This window comes from Arachis stenosperma, unplaced genomic scaffold, assembly GCF_014773155.1.
Source record: "Arachis stenosperma cultivar V10309 unplaced genomic scaffold, arast.V10309.gnm1.PFL2 arast.V10309.gnm1.Scaffold_100025, whole genome shotgun sequence".
Classification (NCBI taxonomy): domain Eukaryota; kingdom Viridiplantae; phylum Streptophyta; class Magnoliopsida; order Fabales; family Fabaceae; genus Arachis; species Arachis stenosperma.
The window spans coordinates 2179377-2191221 of record NW_026651369.1 but is presented as its reverse complement, the minus strand read 5'-3'; the positions used below and the strand labels follow the sequence as shown (position 1 = coordinate 2191221).

At 41.8% G+C, this 11845-nt stretch overlaps 1 non-coding gene across 1 annotated transcript; it reads right to left on the bottom strand.

Moving 5' to 3' along the window:
• Window positions 1–3943: 3943 nt before the first annotated feature.
• LOC130959911 (small nucleolar RNA R71) lies at window positions 3944–4047 on the bottom strand. Its single transcript, XR_009078901.1, has one exon. It is a non-coding gene; the product is annotated as a small nucleolar RNA R71 (small nucleolar RNA).
• Between the last annotated feature and the right edge of the window lie 7798 nt (window positions 4048–11845).

The window sequence follows — 11845 nt, the reverse complement described above, 5'->3', positions numbered from 1 at the left end:
GATAATTTATACACTTTTTGGCATTGTTTTTAGTATGTTTTTGGTATGATCTAGTTAGTTTTTAGTATATTTTATTAGTTTTTAGTTAAAAATCACTTTTCTGGACTTTACTATGAGTTTGTGTGTTTTTCTGTGATTTCAGGTATTTTCTGGCTGAAATTGAGGGACCTGAGCAAAAATCTGATTCAGAGACTAAAAAGGACTGCAGATGCTGTTGGATTCTGACCTCCCTGCACTCGAAGTGGATTTTCTGGAGCTACAGAAGCCCAATTGGCGCGCTCTCAACGGCGTTGGAAAGTAGACATCCTGGGCTTTCCAGCAATATATGATAGTCCATACTTTGCCCAAGATTTGATGGCCCAAACCGGCGTTCAAAGTCACCCTCAGGAATTCCAGCGTTAAACGCTGGAACTGGCACCCAAATGGGAGTTAAACGCCCAAACTGGAATAAAAGCTGGCGTTTAACTCCAAGAAGAGTCTCTACACGAAATTGCTTCATTGCTGAGCCCAAGCACACACCAAGTGGGCCCGGAAGTGGATTTTTATGTCATTTACTCATCTCTGTACACCCTAGGCTACTAGTTCTCTATATATAGGACCTTTTACTATTGTATTTTTCATCTTTGGACATCTAGTTCTTAGATCATAGAGAGATTTTGATCATGTTTTATGATTGAACTCACTTTGGGAGGCTGGCCATTCGGCCATGCCTAGACCTTATGCTTATGTATTTTCAACGGTGGAGTTTCTACACACCATAGATTAAGGTGTGGAGCTCTGCTGTACCTCGAGTATTAATGCAATTACTATTGTTCTTCCATTCAATTCCGCTTGTTCTTGTTCTAAGATATCACTTGTTCTTCAACTTGATGAATGTGATGATCCGTGACACTCATCATCATTCTCACTTATGAACAAGGTGACTGACAACCACTTTTGTTCTACAAGCAACCAAAGCTCTAGTGAATATCTCTTGGATTCCTGATTGCACGATGCATGGTTGATCGCCTGACAACCGAGTGCTCGCCTGACAAACGAGCCAACCATTCCGTGAGATCAGAGTCTTCGTGGTATAGGCGAGAACTGATGGCAACATTCAAGAGAATCCGGAAGGTCTAAACCTTGTCTGTGGTATTCTGAGTAGGATTCAATGATTGAATGACTGTGACGTGCTTCAAACTCCTAGCAGGCGGGGCGTTAGTGACAGACGCAAAAGAATCAATGGATTCTATTCCGGCCTGACCGAGAACCGACAGCTGAATTCCGCGTGCTGTGACAGAGCATATGCAATTGTTTTCACTGAGAGGATGGGAGGTAGCCATTGACAACGGTGAAACCCTACACAAGCTTGCCATGGAAAGGAATAAGAAGGATTGGATGAAGACAGTAGGAAAGCAGAGAGACGGAAGGGAAGGCATCTTCATGCGCTTATCTGAAGTTCCTACCAATGAATTACATAAGTATCTCTATCTTTATCTTTTATGTTATTTTGTTCATCACCATATCCATTTGAGTCTGCCTGACTAAGATTTACAAGATGACCATAGCTTGCTTCATACTAACAATCTCCGTGGGATCGACCCTTACTCACGTAAGGTATTACTTGGACGACCCAGTGCACTTGCTGGTTAGTTGTGCGAAGTTGTGTAATGCCATGGAATTGAGCTACCAAGTTTTTGGAGTTCATGACCGGGGATTATGAGAGTTGTGAAAAGTATTGTTCACAATTTCGCGCACCAAGTTTTTGGCGCCGTTGCCGGGGATTGTTCAAGTTTTGAGCAAGCTTTTGGTAACAATGCCGGGGATTGTTCAGTTTGGACAACTGACGGTTCATCTTGTTGCTTAGATTAGGTATTTTTTTTCGAAATTCTTGAAGATGAATTCTAGAGTTTCATGATGATTGTTGAAGTCTGGCTGGCTGAGAAGCCATGTCTAATCTCATTGGACCGAGGTTTCAACTTATCATCACAAGAACTTGTTGATTTTTATCAATCTTGCTCTTGGAGCAGTGATTTGCTAAGGCTTGGCTGGCCTTTGGCCATGTCTAGTGTTTTGGACCGAAGCTTTCTTTGAAAGCTTGGCTGGCTGTGAAACCATGTCTAATTCTTGGACCGGAGTCCTAGACTAGCATTGCACTGATTCCTGGAATTCTCATTAAGAATTTTGATATCTTTTTCCACTTAATTTTCGAAAAACACAAAAAAATAAAAAAAATCATAAAATCCAAAAATTTCTTGTTTGAGTCTAGTGTCTCATCTTAAGTTTGGTGTCAATTGCATGCATTCATTCATGTGTCTTAAGGATCTTCAAGTAATTCTTGATGATTTCCGTGCTCTGATCTTTGAATTCTATTGACTTGAGTGTTTTGTGTGTCTCATATGCATTCTCATATTGTTGGTGTCAGTAGTATACAAACTGCTAAGTTTGGTATCTTGCATGCATTGTTATTTGATTTTAGTTGCATTTTGATTATTAAAAATCCAAAAATATTTTTAATTTGTGTCTTTTCAAGTCAATAATACAGAGAATTGAAGATTCAGAACATACAGCAGAGGAATTACACAGAAAAAGCTGGGCGTTCAAAACGCCCAGTGAAGAAGGACAGACTGGCGTTTAAACGCCAGCCAGGGTACCTGGTTGGGCGTTTAACGCCCAAAAGGGTATAGTTTTGGGCGTTAAACGCCAGAATGTGCACCATTCTGGGCGTTAATGCCAGTATGGCACAAGGGGGAGAATTTTGTTTTCGAATCAAATTTTTTTCAAGTTTTCAAAGTTTTTCAAAATCAAATCTTTTTCAAATCATATCTTTTCAATCAAATGTTTTCAAAATCAATTTCTTTCCTTTTTCAAAGATACTTACTATCAATTAATGATTTGATTCAACATTTCAAGTATGTTGCCTTCTTTGTTGAGAAAGGTTTAATGTTTGAATCATATCTTTTCTTGATAGCCAAGTTACTAAATTTCAAAATCAAATCTTTTTTAAAATGTTTTTCAAATCATATCTTCTCAATCACATCTTTTTAAAATCAATCATATCTTCTCAACCACATCTTTTTCAAAATAGTTTTCAATCAAATCTTTTGATTTCTAATTTCAAAATCTTTTTCAAAAAAATCACTTGATTTCTTTCCCACTCTTATTTTCGAAAATCAATTAGAGTTTTTCAAAAATGTTTTCAAAATCATTCACTTAATTTTCGAAAATTACCTCCCTTCTTCTCACATCCTTCTATTTATGGACTAACACTATTCCTTAATGCAAAATTCGAACTCCATCTCCTTTGATAAGTTCGAATTTTCTACTTCTGTCTTCTACTCTTCTTTTCCTCTGACACTTCAAGGAATCTCTATACTGTGACATAGAGGATTCCACATTTTCTTGTTCCCTTCTCTTTCTTATGAGCAGGAGCAAAGACAAAAGCATTCTTGTTGAGCCTGATCCTGAACCTGAAAGGACCTTGAAGAGAAAGCTAAGAGAAGCCGAAGCACAACTCTCTTTAGAGGACCTGACCGAATTCTTCAAAGAAGAAGAACACATGGCAGCCGAAAACAATAACAATGCAAACAATGCAAGGAAGGTGCTGGGTGACCTTACTGCACCTACTCCCGACTTCTATGGGAGAAGCATCTCTATCCCTGCCATTGGAGCAAACAACTTTGAGCTTAAGCCTCAATTAGTTTCTCTAATGCAACAGAATTGCAAGTTCCATGGACTTCCATTGGAAGATCCTCATCAGTTTTTAGCTGAGTTCTTGCAAATCTGTGACACTGTCAAGACTAATGGGGTAGACCCTGAGGTCTACAGACTGATGCTATTCCCTTTTGCTGTAAGAGACAGAGCTAGAACATGGTTGGATTCTCAACCTAAAGAAAGCCTGGACTCTTGGGAAAAGCTAGTAAATGCCTTCTTGGCAAAGTTTTTTCCACCTCAAAAATTGAGCAAGCTTAGAGTGGAAGTCCAAACCTTCAGACAGAAGGATGGTGAATCCCTCTATGAAGCTTGGGAAAGATACAAACAATTAATCAGAAAGTGTCCATCTGACATGCTTTCTGAATGGAGCATCATAGGTATTTTCTATGATGGTCTCTATGAACTATCCAAGATGTCTTTGGATAGCTCTGCTGGAGGATCTCTTCATCTGAAGAAGACGCCTACAGAAGCTCAAGAACTAATTGAAATGGTTGCAAATAACCAATTCATGTACACTTCTGAAAGGAATCCTGTGAACAATGGGGCTAATCAGAAGAAAGGAGTTCTTGAGATTGATACTCTGAATGCCATATTGGCTCAGAACAAGATATTGACTCAACAAGTCAATTTGATTTCTCAAAGTCTGTCTGGAATGCAAAATGCACCAAGCAGTACTAAGGAAGCTTCATCTGAGGAAGAAGCCTATGATCCTGAGAACCCTTCAATGGAAGAGGTGAATTACCTAGGAGAACCCTATGGAAACACCTACAATTCTTCAGGGAGAAATCACCCAAATTTCTCATGGAAGAATCAAGAAAGACCTCAACAAGGTTTCAATAACAATAATGGTGGAAGAAACAGGTTTAGCAATGGCAAGCCTTTTCCATCATCTTCTCAGCAACAGACAGAGAGTTCTAAGCAGAATACCTCTGACTTAGCAACAATGGTCTCTGATCTAATCAAAACCACTCAAAGTTTCATGACTGAAACAAGGTCCTCCATCAGGAATTTGGAAGGACAAGTGGGTCAGCTGAGCAAGAAAGTTACTGGACTCCCTCCTAGTACTCTCCCAAGCAACACAGAAGAAAATCCAAAAGGAGAGTGCAAAGCCATTAACATGGCCGAATTCTGGGAGGAAGGAGAGGCAGTGAACGCCACTGAGGAAGACCTCAATGGGCGTGCACTGGCCTCCATTGAGTTCCCCAATGAGGAACCATGGGAATCTAAGGCTCAAAATGAGACCATAGAGATTCCATTGGAATTACTTCTGCCATTCATGAGCTCTGATGAGTATTCTTCCTCTGAAGAGGATGAGTATGTCACTGAAGAGCAAGTTGCTAAATACCTTGGAGCAATCATGAAGCTAAATGACAAGTTATTTGGAGATGAACTTGGGAGGATGAACCCCCTTTGCTCACCAAAGAACTGGATGACTTGTCAAGACAGAAACTGCCTCAAAAGAGGCAGGATCCTGGGAAGTTTTCAATACCTTGTGCCATAGGCACCATGACCTTCAAGAAGGCCTTGTGTGACTTAGGGTCAAGTGTAAACCTCATGCCCCTCTCTGTAATGGAGAAGCTAGGGATCTTTGAGGTGCAAGCTGCAAAATCTCACTAGAGATGGCAGACAACTCAAGAAAACAAGCTCATGGACTTGTAGAGGATGTTTTGGTGAAAATTGAAAACCATTACATCCCTGCTGATTTCATAGTCCTAGAGACTGGGAAGTGCATGGATGAAACCATCATCCTTGGCAGACCCTTCCTAGCCACAGCAAAGGCTGTGATTGATGTTGATAGAGGCGAACTGATCATTCAAGTGAATGAAGAATCCTTGGTGTTTAAGGCCCAAGGATATCCCTCTATCACCATGGAGAAGAAGCATGAAGAGCTTCTCTCAAAACAGAGCCAAACAGAGCCCCACAGTCAAACTCTAAGTTTGGTGTTGGGAGGCCACAACCAAACTCTAAGTTTGGTGTTGAACCCCACATTCAAACTCTAAGTTTGGTGTTGGGAGGTTCCAACATGGCTCTGAGTATCTGTGAGGCTCCATGAGAGTCCTCTGTCAAGCTAATGACATTAAAGAAGCGCTTGTTGGGAGGCAACCCAATATTTTATAATTAACTATTTTCTTTTGTTATTTTACCTTTTTTGTAGGTTGATGATCATAAGAAGTCACAAAATCAATGAAAAAAGCAAAAACAGAATGAAAAACAGGAAGAAAAACAGCACACCCTGGAGGACGCACTTACTGGCGTTTAAACGCCAGTAAGGTTAGCTGTTGGGCGTTTAACGCCCAGTCTGGCACCATTCTGGGCGTTTAACGCCAGAAAGGGGCACCAGACTGGCGTTAAACGCCAGCCAAGAATGGGCACCAGCCCGGCGTTTAACGCCAGAAATGGCACAAAACGTGATTTTGCATGCCATTTGGTGCAGGGATGACTTTTCCTTGACACCTCAGGATCTGTGGACCCCACAGGATCCCCACCTACCCTACCACTCTCTCTCTCCTTCTTCACCAATCACCTCAACACCTCTTCCCCCAAAACCCCTCACCTATCAAATCCCTTCTTTCTCTTCACCACTCACATCCATCCTTCATAAAACCCCACCTACCCCTCCATTCAAATTCAAACCACTTTCCCACCCAAACCCACCCTCAAATGGCCGAGCAACCCTCTCCCCCTCTCCTATATAAACCCTCCTTCACTCCTTCATTTTCACACACCTTAAACACCATCTCTCTCCCCTTTGGCCGAATACAAAGCCATTCCCTTTCTCCTCATTTCTTCTTCTTCTACTCTCTTCTTTCTTCTTTTGCTCGAGGACGAGCAAACATTTTAAGTTTGGTGTGGTAAAAGCATTGCTTTTTGTTTTTCCATAACCATTTATGGCATCCAAGGCCGGAGAAACCTCTAAAAAGAGGAAAGGGAAGGCAAAAGCTTCCACCTCCGAGTCATGGGAGATGGAGAGATTCATCTCAAGGGTGCATCAAGACCACTTCTATGAAGTTGTGGCCTTGAAGAAGGTGATCCCCGAGGTCCCCTTTTCACTCAAAAAGGGTGAATATCCGGAGATCCGACATGAGATCCGAAGAAGAGGTTGGGAAGTTCTTACCAACCCCATTCAACAAGTCGGAATCTTGATGGTTCAAGAGTTCTATGCCAATGCATGGATCATCAAGAACCATGATCAAAGTGTGAACCCGAATCCAAAGAATTATTTTACTATGGTTCGGCGGAATTACTTGGATTTTAGTCCGGAAAGTGTAAGGTTGGCATTCAATTTGCCCATGATGCAAGGAGATGAACATCCTTACACTAGAAGGGTCAACTTTGATCAAAGGTTGGACCAAGTCCTCACAGTCATATGTGAAGAGGGCGCACAATGGAAGAGAGATTCAAGAGGTAAGCCGGTTCAATTGAGAAGGCATGACCTCAAACCCGTGGCTAGAGGATGGTTGGAGTTCATTCAACGCTCAATCATTCCCACTAGCAACCGGTCCGAAGTTACTCTAGACCGGGCCATCATGATTTATAGCATCATGATTGGAGAAGAAGTGGAAGTTCATGAGGTTATAGCCCAAGAACTCTATAAGGTGGCGGACAAGTCCTCTACCTTAGCAAGGTTAGCCTTTCCTCATCTCATTTGTCACCTCTGTTATTCAGTGGGAGTTGACATAGAGGGAGACATCCCTATTGATGAGGATAAGCCCATCACTAAGAAAAGGATGGAGCACACAAGAGACCCCACTCATCATGAGATCCCTGAGATGCCCCAAGGGATGCACTTTCCTCCACAAAACTATTGGGAACAACTGAACACCTCCCTAGGAGAATTGAGTTCCAACATGGGACAACTAAGGGTGGAGCATCAAGAACACTCCATCATCCTCCATGAAATTAGAGAAGATCAAAGAATCATGAGAGAGGAGCAACAAAGACAAGGAAGAGACATTGAGGAGCTCAAGCACTCCATAGGATCTTCAAGAGGAAGAAAGAGCCGCCATCACTAAGGTGGACCCGTTCTTTAATCTCCTTGTTCTTTATTTTCTGTTTTTCGAATTTTAGTGCTTATGTTTATCCATGTTTGTGTCTTGTGATCATTAGTGTCTTAGTGTCTATGCCTTAAAGTTATGAATGTCCTATGAATCCATCACCTTTCTTGAATAAAAACGTGCTTAATGAAAAAAAAGAAAGAATTGCATGAATTTTGAATTTTATAATAGTTTAATTATTTGATGTGGTGGCAATACTCTTGTTCTCTGAATGTATGCTTGAACAGTGCATATGTCTTTGAATTTGTGGTTCATGAATGTTGGCTCTTGAAAGAATGATGAAAAAGGAGACATGTTACTGAGGATCTGAAAAATCATTAAAAATGATTCTTGAAGCAAGAAAAAGCAGTGAATACAAAAAAAAAACACCGAAAAAAAAGAAAGAGAAAAAGAAAGAAAAAGAAAGAAATAAAGTTGTGATCCAAGGCAAAAAGAGTGTGCTTAAGAACCCTGGACACCTCTAATTGGGGACTTTAGCAAAGCTGAGTCACAATCTAAAAAGGTTCACCCAATTATGTGTCTGTGGCATGTATGTATCCGGTGGTAATACTGGAAGACAGAGTGCTTTGGGCCACGGCCAAGACTCATAAAGTAGCTGTGTTCAAGAATCATCATACTCTACTAGGAGAATCAATAACACTATCTGGATTCTGAGTTCCTAAAGAAGCCAACCATTCTGAATTTCAAAGGATAGAGTGAGATGCCAAAACTGTTCAGAGGCAAAAAGCTAAAAGCCCCGCTCATCTAATTAATACTGATCTTCATAGATGTTTTTGGAATTCATTGCATATTCTCTCTTTTTATCTTATTTGATTTTCAGTTGCTTGAGGACAAGCAACAATTTAAGTTTGGTGTTGTGATGAGCGGATAATTTATACACTTTTTGGCATTGTTTTTAGTATGTTTTTGGTATGATCTAGTTAGTTTTTAGTATATTTTTATTAGTTTTTAGTTAAAAATCACTTTTCTGGACTTTACTATGAGTTTGTGTGTTTTTCTGTGATTTCAGGTATTTTCTGGCTGAAATTGAGGGACCTGAGCAAAAATCTGATTCAGAGACTAAAAAGGACTGCAGATGCTGTTGGATTCTGACCTCCCTGCACTCGAAGTGGATTTTCTGGAGCTACAGAAGCCCAATTGGCGCGCTCTCAATGGCTTTGGAAAGTAGACATCCTGGGCTTTCCAGCAATATATGATAGTCCATACTTTGCCCAAGATTGATGGCCCAAACCGGCGTTCAAAGTCACCCTCAGGATTTCCAGCGTTAAACGCTGGAACTGGCACCCAAATGGGAGTTAAACGCCCAAACTGGAATAAAAGCTGGCGTTTAACTCCAAGAAGAGTCTCTACACGAAATTGCTTCATTGCTCAGCCCAAGCACACCAAGTGGGCCCGAAAGTGGATTTTTATGTCATTTACTCATCTCTGTACACCCTAGGCTACTAGTTCTCTATATATAGGACCTTTTACTATTGTATTTTTCATCTTTGGACATCTAGTTCTTAGATCATAGAGAGCTTTTGATCATGTTTTATGATTGAACTCACTTTGGGAGGCTGGCCATTCGGCCATGCCTAGACCTTATGCTTATGTATTTTCAACGGTGGAGTTTCTACACACCATAGATTAAGGTGTGGAGCTCTGCTGTACCTCGAGTATTAATGCAATTACTATTGTTCTTCCATTCAATTCCGCTTGTTCTTGTTCTAAGATATCACTTGTTCTTCAACTTGATGAATGTGATGATCCGTGACACTCATCATCATTCTCACTTATGAACAAGGTGACTGACAACCACTTTTGTTCTACAAGCAACCAAAGCTCTAGTGAATATCTCTTGGATTCCTGATTGCACGATGCATGGTTGATCGCCTGACAACCGAGTGCTCGCCTGAAAAACGAGCCAACCATTCCGTGAGATCAGAGTCTTCGTGGTATAGGCGAGAACTGATGGCAGCATTCAAGAGAATCCGGAAGGTCTAAACCTTGTCTGTGGTATTCTGAGTAGGATTCAATGATTGAATGACTGTGACGTGCTTCAAACTCCTAGCAGGCGGGGCGTTAGTGACAGACGCAAAAGAATCAATGGATTCTATTCCGGCCTGACCGAGAACCGACAGCTGAATTCCGCGTGCTGTGACAGAGCATATGCAATCGTTTTCACTGAGAGGATGGGAGGTAGCCATTGACAACGGTGAAACCCTACACAAGCTTGCCATGGAAAGGAATAAGAAGGATTGGATGAAGACAGTAGGAAAGCAGAGAGACGGAAGGGAAGGCATCTTCATGCGCTTATCTGAAGTTCCTACCAATGAATTACATAAGTATCTCTATCTTTATCTTTTATGTTATTTTCGTTCATCACCATATCCATTTGAGTCTGCCTGACTAAGATTTACAAGATGACCATAGCTTGCTTCATACTAACAATCTCCGTGGGATCGACCCTTACTCACGTAAGGTATTACTTGGACGACCCAGTGCACTTGCTGGTTAGTTGTGCGAAGTTGTGTAATGCCATGGAATTGAGCTACCAAGTTTTTGGAGTTCATGACCGGGGATTATGAGAGTTGTGAAAAGTATTGTTCACAATTTCGCGCACCACCTACCATCCAAAGATCATAAATGAAGTATCTTCTAATAGTGAGACCGCCGCCCTTGCCAAATCCTTGGGTGAGATGATAAGTATTCTTAAGCAACTCCAACTTGGCAAACAACAACCTCAACAACAATCTCAACCTCCATCTCCTCGACACCAACCAAGTCAACAATTGGTTCCTTAATGTTCGTATGGGATTTGCTCTTGTTACTCTCACTACACGGATGAGTGTCCAACCCTCCAAGAAGACAACACCCTAGCGGCTACCCTCAATTTCTATGACCAGCTGAACCAAGGGTGTCGCCAACAAGGAAACACAACCACGGAGGCAATTACAACCAAAGTTGGCAAGAGAACTCTAACCAGGTTGGAGGGATAGCTATAATCAAGGAAGAAGGGATAATGGAGGGAATCAAAGGTGGAACACCAACCATCAACAACAACGATACCAACAAAACCTACCATACCAACAAAACCAACCATACTCCAACCAAACCAAGGAAGAAACTACCAAACCTACCTACTACCACATCAAAGACAACCACCTCAACCCAACTAAACATAAAACCCCCAACTCACGTATCCTTCACCTTCCAACCAAGATAAGACCCTCCGTACCATCCTTCAAGGACAAAGAGAACTTCAAAATACACCCACCTCTAGTCTCCCTGGTCTTACATCCACTCTTAGAGCCCTTGTAGCGCGCTTAGAACCACCTTCTACCTCCACTCCTTAAGTCTCTAGTTCTAATGCCATCCCCTCTTAACCTCTACCCAACCTCAAGGGTGCCATCAATGCCATTACATTGAGGTCCAGAACCGAATTGAAAGAGAGGAGGCCAAAGAGAGCAAGCACAATAATAGTCACTCAAGATGAGGAGGGAATTGAGATAGAAGAAGTTGAAGAAGACGATGAGGCACAAGAGATAGTGTTTCGAGGGTTACCTGAAATTGTAGGTCGATCTCGGACGAGATCTTCTGTGCTGGTCGGAATTGTTGTGTCTGACTTGATGATGGTGGCTGGAGCGGCCGTGTCCGACTCGTTGGACTTGGTGAGAGTGCTGATCCTTCGTTCCCGGAGGGTGGGGGTACCTGCAAGGGTCTCCGATGCTTAAGTTAGCAAGGGTATTAAGCAGGTATTGAGTAGAATCAGAGTATGAGTTATACCTGGGTGCTCCAGTGTATTTATAATGGTGAGATATGACCTTCTGTGGATAAGATAAGTTAGTTATCTTATCTTATCTTATCTTCAAGTGAGGTCATCTTATCTTCAAGGGAACCGCCCTTCTCTCTGTAGATTTGGGCCGCCTTAGGATTTGGGGCGTGTTCCTCTATTTGGGCCCTTCTTTGGGCATTCCTAGTAACTTGGCCGAGCTCTTTGGAAAGAGGTCGGGTTGTCCTGACCTAAAGAGGTCGGTTGCTTTGTCTGTCGAACATCCCAGGTCGGACAGCTCGACCCAGGGTATGAACAGTGCCCCTGCTTGAGCTCGGTCTTTCTG